The sequence below is a fragment of the Hemitrygon akajei genome, chromosome 28, assembly GCF_048418815.1.
Source record: "Hemitrygon akajei chromosome 28, sHemAka1.3, whole genome shotgun sequence".
Classification (NCBI taxonomy): domain Eukaryota; kingdom Metazoa; phylum Chordata; class Chondrichthyes; order Myliobatiformes; family Dasyatidae; genus Hemitrygon; species Hemitrygon akajei.
Window position 1 is genome coordinate 30,437,022 of NC_133151.1, and position 22,091 is coordinate 30,459,112.

The following is a 22,091-nucleotide window of genomic DNA, read 5'->3' on the forward strand; positions in this document are numbered from 1 at the left end:
ATTCAAGGATAGAACACTCACCAATTCTCCTTTGTCTATCCTGCTTGTTATTTCTTCAACGAGTTTCACAGAGTTGTCAGGCCAGATATTTCCTTCAGGAAACCATGCGGACTATTGACTATTTTATCATGTACCCGTAAAACCACATCCGTAACAAACAATCCCAACATCTTGCCCACCACTGAGGCCAGTCTAACTGGTATGTAGTTTCCTTTTTCTTTTTCTGCGCATCTCTCTTTTTAAAGACAAGAGTGACATTTGCAATTTTCCAGCTTTCGGAATCATTGCACAAGCTTGTGATACACGAAAAATCATACTAATGTCTTCACAATAACTTTCAGAACCCTGGAGTGTACATCATCTGTTCCAGATGAATTATCTACCTTTAGATCTTTCAAACTTCCACGCCTGAGTCATGGGAACTTTGCGCACTTCTGACTCCGGTTAATTTGAACTGTGCTGGGATAAAAAGAAGTGGTGCGGCAGATGGGAATGTCAATGCAAATTTTTAAAAAAACATAAAATGAGCACGATCGGTAGATAAGAGGGACAGTGCAAGGCAGGGAATAAGGATGATCTGATGGACAAAACTGGATTTACTTGAATGTAAAATCAAATGACCTTCAGGGAAATTTATCACCGATGCGCCTTTTCTTGCTGGTGGGGGCAGAGAGGAATCGTTGATTGCTGCCGCTTACGCGCGGGAGGAGGAGCTGGGGGCTACTTTGGGGTTCTCAGGTTTACCTGTCGTACAGTCTTTGGGACACTTCTCTGTTCTCGTTGAAGTTTACAAAGAAAATGAGGTGTATTGTCTTAATTTCTCTGGCATTAAATTGGACCTTCGAACCTTTGAAGCTTCAATCATCAGACTCTTCAAACAAAGGGAATAACATTACTCACTCCAAACTCTGAATACTAAAGGCATCTGTTTTAGTGTGTTTAGGGATGTATCTTACAATATGCTACCCAGTGCCACGGTCAGTGTGAGTCGATATCGGATACCAGGAGAACACAAGGAGCCTCCGACACGATAATTGGATTATTAAAACAAGGCGTGATCATATATTTAACCACAAAGCCCAAAAGCCCTCATTGGGCTGTGAAAAGGTCAGCCGGCAGCTGGAGAATTACATTTGATATCGGCAGCTGAATGAACTCGCCCCTCGTTAGCTGCTGCCGTACTTGTCAGAGTCACTTCAGTGGAGACAGAAGGTGTTACAGAGGGAAGCGAGGTGACTGCGAGACTCGAGCGACCTTTTGTGTCGTGGGTGTTCTCGAAGGACTAGGCAAATAGGTTGTGAAGGGCACAGCAAGCCTCTGTTATGAAGTGGAATTTTCAGAATGTGCTAGTGAGAGCCCGGAGAGAGTCAACAAGTTGCATAAGCGTGTATCCCACACACCGTGTAGAGAGTTGCACAGAGATCATTGAGCCTCCCATCAAAGAACCTCCACCCCCACCTTTCCCTTTATGCGTGGAGTGCCGTATGAACAGCCTGTTGCAAAGACCACGCCTGTTTCTTTGTTTCCCTAGAAATCTGGCGTGCAGGAAAGCTGCTGCATTTAATTCAGTCACAAAAATCACTTTACAGCAACAGGTCAAGGGGAGAACTTCCCGAACAAACTAGCTTCCCAAATTAGAAAGTGGACTGGCCCAGCCCAGATATTGCAGGCCAATTGCATCGGGCACCTGCCACAGCAGCAATGATTGAAATGGTAGCTAACCATTGGTTGACACATTTTCAGCTGTATTAATGGTAATTCCCTGCACAGAGACTAATTATACTCCGAAGGGATTGGTGGTTAATCAGTTGTCAGGGGATCTGCAACCCTGTAAAAAAAAACCTGTCACATGACCTCTACTGGCGGGAAAATGACGTCACTCCACCATCAAAAGACCATTACCTTAAGTCCAGTATAGCTGCTACACAACTGTCACGTGACAAGTACAAAATACCCACGGGTACGTAACACTGTCAAAGGATAGAGAGAGAAGGCAAGAGAGTGAGGCTGAAATGGTAATAAATCGGTCATGATGGCATAGCAGAAGAGACTCAATTAGACAGATGGCCCAATTCTGCTCCGATTTCTCATGGCCTTATGGCATAACCACATTAATGGAATTAGGTAACCTTCCCAATAGTTAGGGAAATTTTAAAAAAAGTCATTTTAGAGTCATAGCCGAGATATATTAGGTGATTTGTAGATTTTAACATATTGACTGGGACTTCTGTACTGTAAAATTAATGGGTGGTATAGAGTTTCTTCAGTGTTTTCAAGGAAGTTTCCTTAATCAATATAGTGAGCTCCCAACCAGAGAGAGTGTGATTCTGAATCTCCTCTTGCAGAATGAGAGAGGGCAGCTGACAGAAGTGTGTTCAGGGGATCACTTTGTTTCCAATAATCGTAAGTCCATTAGTTTCAAGATCATTATGGAGAAGGTTTTGATGACTCTTGGGTTGAATTCCTGAATTGCAGTATGCCTAACTTTGATGGCATAAGAAGACATCTGGGAGGAATGCATTGGAGCATCCTGCTTTCCAACAAAACGATGCTTGTTATTAAGAATATGACGATTAGGAATCCTTATGTTCCTATTAGAATAAGAGGCAAAGCTTACAGGTTTAGGGTATATTGTTTATCGATGGATATTCAGGACGTAGTACAGAACAGTGAACTGATGCATATTAGTTATAGGTAGCTAGGATCAACCAAGACACTTGGGAAATGCAAGTGAGAAATCAGGAGGCCTACATCACTGTATAGGTTTGGTCTATCAGACAAGGTGTAGTGAAACCCTGAACGTTTCTTATGTAGTGGTATAATAAGAACACGAGAAAAGAAAAAAAGACAGAATTGGCCCACTTGCAGATCATTCTCGTTTTCTATTTCCAAATACTAACAAATCCTGCTCCTCAGAATCTCCATCGTTATCTTCCATACTAATGTTAGTGTCACTGGCATATAATCCACTGGTTTGTTCTTGCAGACCTTCATTAATAATGACCTACATAAACCAACAGCCAGGATTACCGTGTTTTATTTATGTTAATATGCCTCAACTTTGCCGGCACATTTTCTGTTGTTGTGGGTAAGTTCTGGTACTTCAGTATACATTTACATTGATTCCTTAGCTTCACTGGTGTTCATGTCCGGTAGTTCCACATTTTGACCACCACATGGATCATTAAAGGACCTATTCTTTCCCTACTTACGATGTCCTTAATATGTCTCTATAACCTCTTCATAATCTCCTTTACCTGATCTGCCAAAGCCACTGAATGTCCTTCATATGTACTCCGATATTTCGTATACTTCTTGTGGAATTCACTTGATCACAGCCTCAACACGTGAAACGCCACCTCCTTTTTCCCTGACCGTAGGCTCGTAAAGTAGGATTCCCAAATCCTGCCAGCATTGTCTTTCACTATGATGGAAACACACTGCCCCAGATCTCTCCCACTGTGAATTTTAACAGGCTCCTACTTGTCAAGCATTCCTTCACCTGCAAATAACATTTAGTCAATATTTTGCCAACATTTGAAATTTCCTGTCAAAATCCTTTATAGATTGTCTTGCCATTATTTACAATTTTAAAATGAGGACCAATACATCGGATTCAGGATAAGTGGGACACATCGAAACCAGTATATTTTAACCCAATTAAGCAGCTGGTCAAGCAGCCAAATTTTCATTGACAGAGTTAATAAGGCATAAAGGGCACATTAACATTCAACTTGCTAACCAATTATGCATTTAACTGAAATATTGAAGAAATTAGAACGTTAATAATGCTACTACTATACAATAAAACTGTAGGTCCCAATAGTTAGCGATTGAGCAATTCATCCACAGAGTACGTTGCTGTATCCTTTTGATTGCGAGTCAACATATCAGCACAGAAAACTTCTGAAGATAATGGACAGTCGTCAAGAAATATTTTCGATCCTTCAAATCTTTATTTTCATTGTAATATTTAAGATAAGTTCCATTGTTTCTAACTTGTTGAAGTAGCGAAATCATTTAATTTTCACTCCTGGCTTTTTCTGGCATCTCCAAGCTTGAATACTTGAAGCTGGTGAGCAAAATAGTTCTGAAATGTCCTATTGCCCATTACTCGCCAACCGTTATTGACAAAAATCATTTTCTTTCAACGCAGACATTCAAGTGACACTCTATCAAAACTATTTGTTCCAAGTACTGTGCAGTATCTAATGGCCACATAACGTGCGCGTGACTGACAGTGGAAGGGAACTGTGACAACAGGTTGCTGTTCCAATTAAGCGACATAGAAAAAGTAAATCGATCTATTTTCTTGATTTGCTTTTGTTCTTTAACAATTGCCACAAGTAACAGCTATCCCGATTAATCGATGGCCCAATAACTGGAACCACGTTACCTTGTAACTAACAGTTATGGTCACCGTTCCCCATGTACACCCGCAGTAACATTGCAGTCGCGTACTCAGTTGTATTTCCCAACAGTAGGTCCAATGTTATTCCCTCTCTAGTCGTGCCATCTCCATATTGTTGAAGAAGAATTTCTGGGGCACATTTTAAAAAAATTCTGACCCACCAATACGTTTTTGGTGGCAACCCCAATTAATATGAGAGAAAGTCAAATTAAATTTTGTATCAAAGTGTTTCTGTCATGATCTACTGACTTGTGATTCATTCTTTTGTGGACATTCACTTCAACAACAAAGATACACAATGGTATCAATGAAACACCTGTTATGAGTGATGAACAGACCTGATGGAAATGGGGTGCAGAGTTAACGATTTCCCCCTCCCGAGAACTATGAACTATTGCTGTTGCTATGCTGCCACTGAGAGAGAGAGATGCCGCCCAGGCAAGAACATCTGCTGCAGATAAGAGGGAGAGAGAGACTGTTGATTTATTTTAATTGGACTCTTCCTGGATTATGTACCCTTCACTACAAGGACTTAACTTTGCTCGTTAACATTCCTCAGGAGACAGCAGGAGTGGACTGATTTGATGGACACAGTCATTCAGAGTTAATGGATAGCTGAGACCCCATGAGTAGGGATAAAAGACAGGTCTGGAGAGACACCCTTTAGACACACCAGTGGACACTGTCTGAGTGTTGTGGACCCACAGGAAAGGTGGGGGCTTCGGAGACCGAATCAGGAGATCGGTCAATAAAGCTCACAGTATTACGGCAGTCCCGGTGGGGACTTGTGTGTGTGTCCACTCATGCCAGAGTGACAAGTCCACCACAGAAGAACGGTCTAGCTGAAGAACAGTGGGGCTCATAACTGAATGACCACAACGATACGACGGAACTACCTAATGCAGCTACCTAATCTCTCGCTCTCTCTCTCTCCAACGATTTCAATACAACAACCATAAACTACCTCAGCATTTACGAACTGAACTGAACTTTATACTTTTCTATGACAAGTCAATTACCCCTAGACATCGATGGAGCTTGTTTAGTATTGCTTATTATTATTCCTATACTTTTAGGCTTATTATTGCTAACTTGTTTTATATGTATATTTGCATTTTTGATACTGTATTGTATAGTTTACTAATAAACACCTTTAGTTTTCGTACCACCAGATTCCAACGGATACTTCTGTCTTTGCTGATCTGACATCCAGTTACGGGGTACGTAACACACCACACACCCCAAAGATGGAGAAACAGCTATAAGAACATAAAATAGATGAATAGAATTAGGCCGTTTGGTTCATCGAGTCTGTTCCACAAATTCATCATTGCTGATCCATTTCCTTCTCAGCCCTAATTTACTGCCTCCTCCCCATAACCGTTCATGCCCTGACTAATGAAGAACCTATCAAACTTTGTGTTAAATATACCCAATAACTTGGCCTCCATAGCTGCCTCTAGTAATGAACTCCACAAATTCACAAGTCACTGGCATTATAAATTTCTCCTAACTCTTTTCTAAATGGACGTCCCTCTTTTCTGTGGCTGTGCCCTCTGAATCTCAAGACCCTATCACAGGAAACATCACCTGGACATCGATTGAGGCCTTTAATATTTGTTACGTATCAGTGAGATTCCTGCACCGCATTCTTTTAATTTCCAATGAATACAGGCTCAGAGACTTCAATCCGTCCTAATGTTGGTAACCCCTTCATTTCCAGAATTACTCTTGTGAAACTCCCCTGAACTCCTTCCAGTATCAGGTCATCCTTTCTTAGATATGGGCCCCAAACTGGTGTGCGTGTGTGTGTGTGTATGTGTCGCCCTCGCGTGCACGCGAGCCTGAATGCAAGAAGTGAGTTGAGTGAACTAGGGCTTATAGCTTTGCAAAGGAGGAGGAGAAGAGGTGACTTGACAGAGATGTATGAGATGATAAGAAGCCATGATTGATTCGACAGCCACAGATACTTCCCGAGGACAGAAATGGGTATTAGAACTTGGCATGATTTTGAGGTGATTTGAGGATGTCAAGGGTAGTTTCTTACGCGGAGGTTAGTGGGTTCGTAGACTGTGCTATCAGGGATGTTGTCAGAACCCGATACCTTAAGGGCTGTAAGAAATCCTAATATATGCGCATGGATGACATAAAAATGAAGAGTTATGTGATAAGGAAGTGGTAGATGGTTCTAGGAGTGGCAGAAGATTATGGGACAAATGGCTTCCACTGTCCTTATATGTTTTATCTTGTATTATCTCTGTTTTTCGACATGTGGAAAATGCATGCACGAGAGCGTGTGGTGTGCCTGGTGTGTAAGTGGTGTGAGCGGAGTTTGCAAGTTTTCCCTTTAGTTATGCGGCTTTGCTCTCGAATGCTGTGCGTTCTTCTCATAGATGAACTACGCCCGACGTCAATGTGTGTATCGGCCACTAAAAATTACCCACTTAATTAATGGCCAGTTGCAAACTTGAATCTGGCGTGACGTGTGACGACATGGATACTCGCTGCCTTAATTGCGAGGGGTTTTGGAGGCAGGTATCCTCCCAACATACAGAGATAGACAGCAGAGGTAGTGGGACAGTTGAATGGATCACATTCTGAGAATGAATAGGCAGGCTGCCATGAGGGCACAACGTCACAGAACAGGGAACCAGGCATCGAGTCCTGGGATACCAATCAAATCTTTCCAGGTTTCTCTCACCCACCCAGATGGAAATGTCATTAACGCAGACGAATTAACTTACCTGCCCGTGGTTCCGTAAAATGGTCAGGGAAAGCGACGGGGATTAGGCCTAGCCTAGGGACTTTTTTTGAAGAACATAACATAGAGCATAAAGTATATAGCACAGAACAAAGAGCAGTACGGCAATGTAACAGGCTTTATAGAACACAGTGTTGTGCCAAACTAAAAAATAATGGTGATTAAATGCTTAACTAAACCAATTATGTAACAGAAATCTCGCTTTGTAATAATCATCAGGGTTGCACAGAAGGAAATCTCTAATTACAGACAAGTACCTTTATGGTCTCAAAGGGAAGGCACGTGAACTTAGATAAACAAAGTACCTGTGAGCACCGAGTACAAAGTTTTCCTGACCTTCGATGAACAGTCAAATGATGGGAAGGAATCTTTGCTCTTGAGCGTGTGTTCCTCATAGTCCCGTTTCAAATCTCCACCTCTGCAGGTACCTGACAGCGAGAGTGAACACTGCCGGCACACTAGACGCGTCCGCTTTAATATTCATTTATTACCATTTCAAACATTGCAATTCAGTGGCATTGGGTGCAAGTCACGTGTTGAAACTTCATCAACTTATTTTTGGCTCTGCTCCCAGCTAGCATCTATTGATTTTCCTCTTCACAGTAAGTGCAATCGATGATTTTGGCTCTTTGTTCGCCATCAGCAACCATCCTGAATCCCTTGGGGCAAATACAGAACTCTGCAGTCGCGCACCTGCATGTTATATTTAACCAATGAACAACACCTGAATAGCTTCTTATTTGTAAATGATCCCTAGTTCAGCAGTTTACCCGAGGCATCGATAAAGTACTGACCAAGCCGAGTGAAATTAGCTCACACAATGGAAAACACGATGGAGTCTCTTCATAATATCCATCTCCTTTCGCATGGCAAGAACAAAATCTAACTGCTTCCACTGTCCATTATTCTATCAAATTCACTGATTTGTAGACTTTCATCCCAGTCATCCTGTCTGCCTACGGAATGTCTCGATTCCCTGACATTTAATGGTGAGTTTAATGCGCTCTTCTAACGCCGCTATCACACCTACATCCATACGACCCATTTCAGCGCTTTGCATGCACCCATAATTTGGTGTGTGAAAAATCTAGTCCACACATCTTATTTGAACGTATCCCGCACTGTAAATTTGTGTTCTCTGAGATTTGATATTTCTATCGTGGCAAAATATACCAACAGTCTACTCTATTCACGCCTCTCATAAGCCTATAAACCTTTTATATACGCCTTGCAATATTCGAGAAGTGTCATTGAGATCCGCCCTCAATCGTATAAACTTCGTTGAATACAGCCCCAGAGCTATCAAACCCTCCTCATGTGTTAACCAATTATTCCTCGTATCATTCTTGCGAACTACCTCCGATCGTTCTCTGATGCCAAGATATGAACAAAAATTCTCATTATTTATGAACTGAACTGTTCTGCAAATAATTCAACCTTCAATCTGCCTCAGTACTGATGAGTTAGTCCTGCTTCTAACTGTGATTCCCGAACGAGCACAACCCGATTTCCCTGAACTACACTCAGGAACGAACTTAGGTTCTACACAACATCACTCTCAAGAAACCCAGAGTGTGAGTTGGGGGGTTTGGGAGTGTAGCTATGAGAGAGTACTATCAATACCCTCCGTCACCGAAAGAACTGGGATCTCCTGCAGAGAACCCTGTCTCTGGGGAGCGAACTTTGCCAGTAGGCCTGAAGTAATGAGATCCCTACCCCTATTACTGCACCAACACAAGATGCAGAATTGTGCCCCATCAGCTTTAAGAGAACAACATGTTTAAATCACAGGTCCTTGCAAAGCCAAAGGAGGCTATTCAAATTGGGCTCAGCAGAAGAGATTGTGAAGATGTTGGAAATACAGCTTAACAGTTTAGAAATACTGAGGGAACTCCGCAAGTTAGACGGCAACTATGGAGAGGGATAAAATCTAGTGATGACTATCTGAACGACGACTAGAAATAGGCTCTGTACCCTTTGTCAATCCTGCCATCCACACTCAGGTCTGTCGTTGAAGTGGATGGCACTTCAACGTGGAACTCTGCTTGTTCCACATCCCCACCACCTTCAGGGTGAAAATGCTTTCCTTTCATGTTTGAAATACTTTCTCTCTCTCCTTAAAACTATGCCCTCTATATCTGATTGCTCTTTGCTAAAAATAAGTTTCTGAGGTTTGTTTGTTGAGTGTGGAACTAGCGCTTTTTATTCATTCCCTTCTCACTGTGTGACTGGAGGGGTCTCAGGATTCTTTAGTGATTCAGTCACTTGCTGTGTTCAACGACTGGACAAAGGAAGAGCCATCAGCGTGTGGTTTGAAAGTACAATTATAATCAGGGTTTTTTTTATCGAATTTGTGTTGCGCGAGGCGGGATCCCATTAGTAGCTCTTCGACTTGGTTCTAACTCAGTCTGACTCATGGAGTATACTCGCTGTGGGTTGTATAACTCCGGTCTGTGGGGGATGGCGACATTAATTTACCGGAATAGGACCTGCAGCAGAGTGAGGAATGATCCGGCAGAAAACAGCTCGGGGACTGATAGAGTCACATGGAACTAAGAGAGACGCCTCTCTACGTATTTTTTTTTACATAATTGCGCGATGGTGGTATATTGGTGAGCATAGTTGCCTTCCAAGCAGTTGACTCGGATTCGATTCCCGGCCATTGCTGATTGTAAAGTACATAACACATAAGCCTCTTACGTAGACACGATCTACGCAGAACTCCAAGGGCGAAATAATCGACTCACGCTAATTCACGTTATGAATGTAAATTGATTCATTGATTATCATTCACTGTGCCGTGGATCAGAGATGGAATTAACGTCCCTCAAGAGTTTCCTATTAAATCATGTTCTGACTCTATTCCAGATTAAACAAGAATGGACACTTCACGGGAAGGATCAACAGGATTTGTAAAGCGTTTCCGGAACGTTGCCTGATTAAAGTGTATGAATTTGTTTGCCTTCAATAGAAATTAATGAAAATTAATGATCTGGATGATAGGGTGGTAAATTGGATTAGAATGTATGCAGATGATACTAAGGTAGGTGGCGTTGTGGATAATGAAGTAGGTTTATAAAGCTTGCAGAGAGTTTCGTCCAGTTAGAAGAGTGGGCTGAAAGATGGCAGATGGAGTTTAATACTGATAAGTGTGAGGTGCTACATTTTGGTAGGAATATCAAAATAGGACATACATGATAAATGGTAGGTCATTGAAGAATGCAGTAGAACAGTGTGATTTAGGAATTATGGTGCATAGTTCCCTGAAGATGGAATCTCATGTTGATAGGTTGGTGAAGGCAGACTTCCGGTGGCTGAAATGGAGTACGTTGCAGTAGCTACGTGCTCCGAAATTATTCGCTTACTTTGCTGTTTAAACCTATCTCAGTGAGAGCACCATGAGTAGGAAACACTCTAAAAAAGAGGTTACTTTAGAGACTTTGACTGAAATGTTTCAACAAATGTCAGAGAGACTCGAAAAATTGGATAAACTGGATGACTTGGAATCCACGTTTGACTTGTTAAAGAATTCCTCCGACCTGGTTAAATCTGAACTGAAAACGCTCAATCGGAAACTTGGATGTATACAGCAGACTGTGAATGACCATGAAACTCGTATTAAGCTGCATGAAGAATCTCTGCCGGTGTTGCAGAAGGATATCGAAGGTCACAAAAAGACTTCTAAGAAACAGCTTAAAAAATACGACACGTTACTGAAGAAACTGACAGATTTGGAGACCAGGAACCGAAGGTACAATATCAGAATTCTTGGGCTGCCTGAAAAACTGGAGGGTAATCAAACTATCGATTTTTGTGCTCAAATGCTGAAAGATTTATTCCCTGATCGGAACTACCTAAATTTGAACGTGTTCACCGAGTTACCCCGCCTAATTGGGATTCTGCCAAACCTCGCTCTATTATCATTTGCTGTTATGACTATCAGATTAAAGAACGGATCCTCCGTGAATCAAAGAAGAAACGCCTACTACAATTTCGTGATAAACAGTTTCGGATCGTTCAAGATTATCCCCGGAAGTTCTGACAGCTAGACTGGCTTCTAAAGAGGTCATGTCTGATCTTTTTAAGCTTGGCTGTCGCCTTTCTCTGAGAGTTCCGTGTAAACTCAAAGTTACAACTTCTGATAATAAGGTTTCTTGGTTTACGAAGCCTGAAGAAGCTAAGAAATTTTTACACAGTCTCCATACTTAAATTCAGCCTTAAATATTTCTCTTTAAGCCAAAAGTTTTAATTTCATCTGTTCAATGACGTAATCGGCTCTTTGTTGATAACAAGGTTTCTTGGTTTACGAAACCTTAATCATTTGTTTGAGTAAGTAATTGGCGATTTGTTATCTTTCAAACTATGCAAAATATGTAGGCAGTCCGCATCCATTTTCTCTTTTACTGTTCTCCGCCATTACACGGGTTCTCTAATGCTACTTTTTCGCAGCTCTTTTTAAACAATACGTTATATTCTTTCAATGTTATGTTGTTTTTTACCTTCTTTTTAGTAATTTGACAGAAAGCAATTATGTAGGGTGTACATGTAATAATTACTGAAGAATGAAACTATAGGGTGTTTTGATTTACTTTAAATTCATTCTGATTTTTCCTGTCTTTTGATTATTTATATACCTTTCGGTCTTTTACTGCTTTTTCAATAGTATGTAATATTCTATATTTCTTATTGCTGGCTTTTGGTTTTTTCATTATTTTACCATTTTGTCGTTTTGATATTTTTTCTCCCTTGAATGCCTTAAATTAGTCATGTGGGAAGCTATCTATACCGCTTGCCTTTCTAATTATTTTTTATTTGTTTCTTTACTCCTTTTTGTTTGCACCCGCAAACATATGTTGTTTTCCTTATTGGCTTTTACTAATATTTGATTTTATTGTCTTCCCTTTTGGCCGAGACTAATACTTATATTTTCCCTTTTTTTTGTAAATAGCGAATTTATTTACTTTGATATTTTGCTTTTGTATATATATTTACAATCATTTATTCAGCACAGGTATACATATATATTTTCTGGAGCCACCGGAGATTTGGGTTAGGAACGCTAGATTTAGTCTTCAGCCTCCCTTGGCTGATTTCTCTCTTTGGGGAACGGAGGGGGGAAATGAGTTCTTCCAGAAAGCTAATTGGATGTTTTTACTGTTTTATTTATTCACTATCTACATGTCTGTGATTACCTTTTATACATTACTAAGGGATTCTTGATGGATTATTTTATTAATATACTAAGTTTTAATGTGAAAGGTCTAAATAACCCTGATAAACGAAATAAGACTTTCTCTTATATCCGGAAACTTAAGACTCGTATAATATTTCTTCAAGAAACCTATATTCGAAAAGATGATATTTCACGTTCTTTCAAAGGATGGAAGGATATAAATTTTCACTCACCCTTCCAATCTAGATCGAGAGGCGTCTCTCTCCGGTTTGATCAGAATGTATCCTTTATTCAACATAATGTAATTTCTGATAGAAATAGCTGTTTTGTTATTATTTCGTGTATTGAGAATAAACTAATGGTATTTGCGAATGTATACGCTCCAAATACAGACGGCTCCTTGTTCTTTGAACGTTTTTTCTCTTTTCTGCCTGATTTGAATCGGTATTGCTTAGTGATGGGTGGAGATTTTCATTTTTGGCTACACCCGATATTAGACCGCCCTTCAAGTAAACTCCCCGTCACCAATAAATCACTCCTACTGTTCAAATCCTTTCTATTTCAATGTGGTATTCTCGACGTGTGACGTGTTTAGCAACCTCAAGAAAAGGAATATTCATATTTCTCTAAGATTCATCATATGTACTCTCCGATTGACTACTTTTTTATATAGAAACTTGCTTCCACTGGCACGATCCCGTGATTATAAGGAGATTGCTTTGTCTGATCATGCACCTGTGCTTCTGGCTTTAAGATTACCTGTTCATTCTGTATCAAATAGAAGTTGGCGTTTTAATTTATCATTGTTATTTGATAAAAAAAAATTCTAAAGTTTTAGGGAAATCATATAACTTTTTTCTTTAAAGGAAATTTTAAAGGAGATACTGCTGGTACTATAGTCCAGGATACTTTTAATGCATATATTCGTGGTCAAATTATCTCTTACTCTGCCTATGTAAAGAAAAAAATCTGACAAAGGAAGATTTGACGTAGCAGCGATATTAAAAGATCTTGATCGAAAGTATGCTGTATCTCCAGATCCAGGTATATATAATAAGCGGGTTGAAATCAAATCCAAGTATAATCTTCTGCTGACTTACCCAATTGAACGACAGCTGTTAAGAGATAAAACTCAATTTTACATTCACGGGGATACAACAGGTAGTTTATTAGCCAATCGCTTAAAATCTTTTACAGTTAATCGTCAAATCACAGAATTTTTAAAAGATAATGGTACTAAGATATCCGACCATTCTGAAATTAACAAGGTATTTAAAGACGTTTATCTTAAGTTGTATCAGTTTGACTCCTCTTCAGATAATACCTATATGAATGTTTTTTTCGGTAATATCAACTTTCCTACATTGTCTGCTGATAGCCTAATACAGTTAGATCAGCTTATTTCCAATGAAGAGGTGACTGAGGCTATACGTGCTTTACATTCTCGTTAGACCCCAGGACCTGATGGCTTTCCTGGGGAGTTTTATAAAACTGTCACTACGTTACTTACACCATATTTATCCTCTGTTTTGTCAGAGTCCTTTAAATCATGTAAACTCCCTCAATCTTTTTGTGAAGCTTTTGTTTCTCTTACTTTTTAAAATAATAAAAATCCAGCTGAATGTTCTTCATACAGAGCGATTTCTTTATTAAATGTTGATGCAAAAATTTTATCAAAAATCTTAGCTCGAAGACTTGAAAATAATTACCTGCTATTATATCACATGACCAGACAGGATTTATTAAAAACCTTTCCTCACATTTTAATATACGTCGGTTATTGAATGCGATATATTCACCATCTAAAAAAAAATCAGTGTGTATATTATCCTTAGGTGCAGAAAAATCTTTCGATAGGATTGAGTGGAATTACCTTTTAAGACCTTAGAAAAGCTTAATTTTAGGCCTAATTTTATTCCTTTTATTAAATTAATTTACTTGTCTCCTACCGCTCAGGTTATTACTAACTCTCAAATTTCTAAGCCCTTTAAATTACAGCGGGGAACTAGACAAGGTTGCCCTCTTAGTCCTTTACTTTTTGCTTTAGCTATAAAACACATAGCAATAGCATTTCAAGAATCCTACAACAATTCTGGTATACTAAGGGAAGGTATGACTCATAAAATTTCGTTATACGCTGATGATGTTTTACTTTTTATCTCTAACACTGAAACTTCTTTACCTTCAGTTCTTTCTTTAATTTCCCAGTTTAGTTATTTTTCAGGATATAAGCTGAAGTTACATAAAAGTGAGCTATTTCCTTTAAATGACCTAATGTCATCAAATGCCGAAATTCCTTTCCAAGTTGTTACAAGTCAATTTACATATCTAGATGTAACAAATACTGAAAACGTCAAGAATTTATTTAAAGAAAACTTAGACCCTTTATTGAACTATGTGAAAAAGACGCTTCTAAATGGTCTCCTCTTTCTTTATCACTAATTGGCCGAATTAATTCGATTAAAATGAAGATTCTTCCTAAATTTTTATATCTTTTTCAGGCATTACGTATTTCTATTCCTAAGACCTCCTTTGATCCGTTAGATTCAATTTTAACATCTTATATTTGGAATAATAAACAAGCTCGTTTAAGTAAAGTTTACCTACAGTGCAATTAAGAGATGGGTGGATTAGCCCTACCCAAGTTTAGGTTTTGCTATTCGGCTGCCAATATAATGAATATTACTTTTTGGTCCTAATATATTTATCGTAAAGATTACCCATCATGAGTCCACTCAGAAGTAAATTCTGTAAAAAAAATCCTTTATTGTCTTTCTTCTTGGATCATACTCTTCTTTTTCCAGCAAATAAAACAACAGATAATATAATTGTTAAGCAAAGATTAACGATATGGTCTCAATTTAGAAAAAAAAAATTGGTCTAGGGAATTTTTCACGATCATCTCCCTTTCTACTTAATTATTTTTTTTATCCCTTCCATGACTGACAAAGTCTTTAAAGATTGGGATGAACTGTTTGTGATACCTGTTTATCTCAGGGTCTTTTGCTTCATTTGAACAATTGTCAATTACATTTGCACTGCCAAAAAACAGTCTAATAGATACCTTCAAATTACAGATTTCATACGTTCCCAATTAACTACTTTTCCTATAGCTCCTGATAAAAATTTACTGGATGATCTTTAAAATTTAAAACCTTTCGTTAATGGCTCTATTACCGGTAACTATAAATTGTTGATTGATTCTAGACAAGACGTTTTAGATAAATTAAAGAAAAAGCTTGGGAGTTAGCCTAAATTGTCAGATTTCTGATGAAAGATGGAATAAAATTCTTAAACGGGTTAATAAATCATCTTTCTCTGCTCTTCATTCTCTTCTACAATTTAAAGTAGTTCACATAGCTTACATTTCTAAACATAAGCTGTCCAGTTTTATCGGAACCTTTCTCCACTTTTTATAAATGCAACTCTGCTGATGCCTCTTTAATTCACATGTTTTGGTTTTTTCCTAAAATTGAAAAGTTTTGGCGGGAAGTATTCCATACTTCTCACAACTTTTTAGGGTCCAATTTGACCCAAATCCCTTTCCTGCCTTGTTTGGTATTATTGCAAATGAAGATATAACTTTAAATATTCCTAACCTACATGTTTTAGTTTTTACCTCCCTTTTAGCAAGGAGAGCAATCTTGCTTAAATGAAAGGAGTATACCCGTCCTACACATCTTCAATGGCTACGTGATATTATATCTTATTTAAATTTAGAGAAGATCCGCTGCACAGTCTTAAATTTGAAACAATCTTTTTTATGATATCTGGGGACCTTTCCAAAAATACTTTTTCCAATTTATAAAGTTTAACAGTGCACAGACTTTTATGTATATTTATATCTTCTCTTCTTACGCGATTTTTTTTTAAATTATCCATTAGCATCCATCAGATTTTTTGTTTGGTAGTTGGGAGGGGGTTGACTTTTTTATATATAAAATTTATTTTATGATGTATGACCTATCTTTAAATTTTTGATTACGGAGTGGTATATCATTATGTGATGTGCTATAACATTTTGATCTATTATATTACAATATATGAATGTACACACTTTATGTTGAGATGTATCTATGTGTTGCACTCTGTAAATCTTGTTTTTTTCTTCTTCTGAATAAACACACTGTAAAAGACAAAAAAAAGACAGGTTGGTGAAGACAGCTTTTGGTAGGCTGGCCTTTATAAATCAGAGCATTGAGTATAGGAGATGGGATGTAATGTTAAAATTGTACAAGACATGGCTAAAGCCAAAGTTGGAGTATTGTATACAGTTCTGGTCACTGAATTATAGGAAAGATGTCAACAAAATACAGAGAGTAGAGAAAAGATTTACCAGGTGGTTACCTGGGCTTCAGCACCTAAGTTACAGAGAAAGGTTGAACAAGTTAGGTATTTATTCTTTGGAGCGGAGAAGGTTGAGGGGGGACTTGATACAGGTATTTAAAATTATAAAGGGGATAGATAAAGTTGACGTCGATCGGCTTTTTTCAATGAGAGTATGGGAGATTCAAACAAGAGGTCACGAGTTGAGAATTAGGGGACAGAAGTTTAGGTGTAACACGGGGGGGAGGGGAATTACTTAACTCAGAGAGTGGTAGCTGTGTGGAACGAGCTTCCAGTAGAAGTGGTAGAGGCTGGTTCGGTATTGTAATTTAAAGTAAAATTGGATAGGTATATCGACAGGAAAGGAATGGAGGGTTATGTGCTGAGTGCAGGTCGGTGGGCCTAGGTGAGAGTTAGCGTTCGGCACGGACGAGAAGGGCCGAGATGGCCTGTTTCCGTGCTGTATGGTTATATTGTTATATGCCAGAGTCTGAGAGGCAACTTGACCGAATTATGAGGTAGAAAATTATGAGAGACATAGATTGGGCAGATAGTCAAAATCTCTGGTAAGGATTTGAAATTCTAGAGGGAATGAATGTAAGGTCGGAGTGGGAGAGAGTTTAAAGAAGATGTGCGGGTCACGTTTTTAGACGGAATGGTGTGGGTGCTTGGAACGGGCTGCCAGCTTCAGAGACGGAAGGGTGTACGATGTTTTTAGATCAGCACATGAATATGTAAGAGTGGAGCGACATGTATAGAGGCACAAAGAGAAAATCGCAAATGATGGAAATCCAAGCAACACATAAAATGTTGTAGGAAATCAGCATGCCAGGCAGCATCTGTGCGAAAGAAATACAGTGGACGTTTCGAGCCGAAATCCTTCATCCGGGCTGGAGAAAACATGACGAGGTATCACAGTCAGATGGTGAGGGAAGGGGAGGAAGAAATACGAGGGGATAGGTGAAACCGGCGGTGGGAATAGTGGCTGATAAATTCAAAACCTGAAAATTTGATTGGTGAAAGAGATACCGGGCTGGATAACATGGAAGGAGTGAAGGCCATGGAAGGTAGAAAAGGGGGGGACACCAGAAGGGCACATAACAAATAAGGTTAGGGAGGGGAAAGAAAATCGGGTTTCGTAAAGGAGGGGGCTTTACCGGAAGTTTGAAAAATCGATGTTCATGCCTTCAGATTGGGGGGTTCCCAGACGGAATACAATGTGTTGCTCTTCCACCCTGAGTGTGGCTTCATCGTGACAATACTGGAGGCCATGGGCCGTTATGGCGGAATAAGAATGGGAAGAGGAATTAAAATGGGTGGCCACTGAGAGATCTCGCTTGTTCTGGTGGACGGAGTGTAGGTGCTTAGAGACATGTCTCCCAATCTGTCTTACGTCTCACCGATGTACAGGAGGCCACTCCGGACAAACTGGATACAGTACATGATCGTAAAAGACTCGCAGCTGAAGTGTCGCCTTACTTGGAAGGATTTATTGGGGCCCTGAAAGGTAATGAGGGCGGATATGTGGGAGCAGATGTAGCACTTTTTTCACTTGCAAGGATAAGTGCCAGGAGACAGATCGGTGGAAAGGTCGAACGCATATGGGATTCACATGGGATCCTTGCAGAAAGTAGATGGAGGAGGGAAAGATGTGTTTGGTGGAGGGATCTCGCCGGAGATGGCTGAAGTTGCAGAGAATTGTGTGCTGGAGGCGGGGGCTGGTGGGGGGGAAGTAAGGTGAGCACAAAACGAACCCTATCCTGGTGGAGGGAGTGAGGATGGGGTGGGGGCAGACATGAGTAAAATGAAAGACATTCTGTTGAAGGCAGCTTTAATGGTGGAAGAAGGAAGACCCCTTTCTTTGAAAAAAAGCACGATATCTCCTTTGCTCTTGAATGGAACCCCTTATCCCTAGAGCAGTTGCGGCGGAGACGGAGGAATGCAGAGAAGGGGCTGGCAGTTTTACAAGTCACAGGGTGGGAAGAGGTATAGTCCAAGTAGCTGTGACAGTTTATAATAGACATCAGTAGATAAGCTGTCTTCAGAGATAGAGACAGAGCGATCGGGAAAAGGCATGGAGGTGTCGGACATGAGCCAGGTAAACCTTTGGACAGGGTGGACGTTGCAGGCAAGGCTGATGAAGTGACGAGTTCCACATGGGTGCAGAAAGAAGTGGCAATGCCGTCGTTCATGTAGTGTAGGAAAAGTTGGGGAGCGATACCAGTGTCGGCTTGGAACATAGACTGTTCCACGTAGCCGACAAACAGGCAGGCACAGCTGGGACCCATGCCAGTGTCCATGGCAATACCTTGTGTTTAGTTTAAAGAAAGTGGGAGGACAAGTTCCGCCAGACGGAGATGAATTGTCGTAGAGGGGAGCTGATTGGGTCTGGTATCTAGATGGAAGCGGAGAGCTTTGAGACCTTCCTGGTGCGTGGAAGGTGGGGGGAGGTGGTTGCTGGACGTGTATAGGGGTTCGTCATCCATAGTGAAAATAAAATGATCGGGGCCCCATGTGGGATGAAACCAATTAGACTGCAACTGAATGATCGAATACCCAAATTAAATCAAAACTACGACATTAGACCCGGCAAGTCCGTTAGTTCCAAGGATGTCGCTCGAGGAAACGAAAACTTATTGTCAAAGAAAAGCGGATCTTGCACACTCCTGAGAGCAAGATATCATGCTCCCCGGGTATTCTCTGTTGTCCCTTCTTCTATCCGGCTCATGGTACGAGACAGCACGTACTACAGGCTCATGGATAGCTTCAGCTCCGCTGTTCTGTCGGTTGAAAGGTTTCCGAGTACAATAAGTTGGACCCTTGACCTCACAATCTGCCCGTTATGATGCGGCACCTGATTATTTACCCGCACTGTGCTTTCCCTTTCGCAGTTACATTTTATTCTGCATTCTGTTACTGCTTAACATTGTTCCCTCTCAATGCTCAGTGTAATGTTTTGATCTCTATGAACAGTGTGAAAGAGAAGCTTTTTATGTATCTCGGTACGTGACAAAACACAATTTTAATTCCAGCTGAACGTGATGGGGCAGTAGCAGAAAACATCGGTTTTCGGACAGCGCAGCGTTTTCCAGCGGACAAAATAACGCACAGCAAAAGCTGATGGATTAATAGCGTCCCTGGGTGGGCTCGAACCACCAACCTTTCGGTTAACAGCCGAACGCGCTCACCGATTGCGCCACAGAGACAAACTGAAAAAGGCTTCAATAATTGGTCAGTTCCGGCGTTGGAAGATGGTGACTAACAATCGATGCTATGACCCGGCTTTACACAATCTGCATGAATGGTTTGCAGCCGAGGGTGATGGACTATATCAAACAGAAAACATTGGAAGCATATATTTGTCAGATTTAGAAGTGGGGAAAAAATAGGTTCCCAGTGCATCGCCAAAACATCCGGCCACGACGACACATTACTCAAAGAAGGACATTTTACATGGGACGTAATCACTGTGTCCCTGGACGGATGAGGATAGCACCGACACCGCGGTCAGAGAAACAGGTATGTTCCTGAACTAAACCCTGAAACTGCAGGAAATTCTCGGCAGGTTAGGCAGCGTCTGTGGAGGGAGAAACACACGTTTCAGGTCGATGACCTTTCACACCTCCGAGCTCGTAGTTAGACGGAAGGACTCTCACGAAGTCTCTGCAGGGTGGCCTGGGCTGGGTGAAGGCACCGATTCCACTCGCCCTCTCCTTTCTGACTCTTTTAACTGGAAACCTTAAACTGAGCGGAACAACAACCATGTTTAACATTTAAAATGTTGCAGAGGCGGATGAAGCAAATATTTCAGGAAACATTGTTCCCTGTCACCGCGTGTTACGCCGAATGACCCAGAGATACAGAGTCGCTGAGGGTGATTTCACGAATCTGAACACCAAGTCCCTTCCTATCGGATGACTCTCCCTTCCAGGGATCACTGCAGATCGACTGTTCCACATCCCCAAAGAACCGATCACTTCAATCCCAATCTCTGATTTAACCTCTTTAACCATTATCAATTTACCTTCAAATTTCGAGTTGCAATTATGTTTAATATGTAAACAGCAAAATCATTTGCCTATCGCGGATATTAACCTCCGTCTTCCCCGTGACAGACGGGGATACTAACCACTAAACTAACAAGAAACCAATGCGGAAGTGTGATCTGACACTGGGATGTCCCAGCACAGATACTTCAAAAGGTCGCCAGATGTTTGTTTGTCGACTGTCGCACCGGCTCTTTTCACAGATACACTTCTTCCTGTGCGACGGGAGAGGCCTCGGAATCGCTTCCGATTCAGCTGTTCCTAGTGTAAAGCTCCCAATCTGGCTTGATTGTGTTGGGGTGAAGAACATTTATCAACAGGTTTTAACTGATATTTTTAAGATGTACCACTTTGCCCACCCTGGAAAGTCTGCTTCTATTTCTACTCCCTAAATATAGGCAGACAGTGGCATCTGCACTCTCAGTAGTGAGGACAAAAAGGTATGGACAAGGGCGCATGCAGCACAGTTTTGAATCTGTGGGCAAGACAGAATTCAGGGATTCATCTATGAGTCTCAGTGGTACGTCACAGTTGTTACTGACGTCATTAAAGCATGTGTGGATGAGTGTGCCTACGAATTCATGCTATCCATACCGGAAACATAAGCCTCGGATAAAGCAGAAATGCCCATCTTCGACCATCGCACACATGTAATTTAAAAATTGTTTTCAACTGAAAGCCAGTAGATTTCCTTCTCTACGCTTAAAGTAATAGGCCGCGGTATTAAAATGTACTGATGATGAATACAGCAGAAGATGGTATCGACCCATGGAACTCGGGGTTATAGTTAGCACCGCCACTCTGCTCATTGGAATTGCTGTGCAATGAATGTCTGCAGAATTTTGTTTGAATTCCCCCACTGATACAGCAAGGGCCCGTTCTAAATTCCCTGATATCTTACAGTCTTATCCCGCCCTTGAACGACGGAAATAAGCCCAAACGTATAAATATTTTTTCATCTGGAGTTTCCCATCCAGTTTTCAAAAATTTGTGGAGATGCCGGGGATTGAACCCGGGACTTCATACATGCGAAGCATGCGCTCTCCCACTGAGCTACATCCCCACTGTCAAATTTATGATGAAATTTTCCAGCTGATCCCATAAGATCATAAGCTATAGGGGCCGAATTCGGCTGTGCGGCCCATCGATTCTGCACCTCCATTTGGTAATGGCTGATCTATTTTTCCCCTCCTCAGCCCCAATCCCCAGCCTTCTCCCGTAACCTTTGATGCGTGTCCAACCAAGAACATATCAAGCTCTGCATTAAATATCCCCAACGACCTGGTCTCCGCAGATGCCTGTGGTAATACATTCCACAAATTCACCTCCCTCTGGCTAAATAGATCTCTCCGCATCTCTGTTTGAAATGGACGC

At 40.8% G+C, this 22,091-nt stretch overlaps 2 non-coding genes across 2 annotated transcripts; both read right to left on the minus strand.

The window, feature by feature from the left end:
- Nucleotides 1-19,803: 19,803 nt before the first annotated feature.
- Nucleotides 19,804-19,877, minus strand: trnan-guu (transfer RNA asparagine (anticodon GUU)). Its single transcript has one exon. It is a non-coding gene; the product is annotated as a tRNA-Asn (tRNA).
- A 1,831-nt stretch (nucleotides 19,878-21,708) lies between these two features.
- On the minus strand, nucleotides 21,709-21,780 carry trnaa-cgc (transfer RNA alanine (anticodon CGC)). Its single transcript has one exon. It is a non-coding gene; the product is annotated as a tRNA-Ala (tRNA).
- Nucleotides 21,781-22,091: the final 311 nt, after the last annotated feature.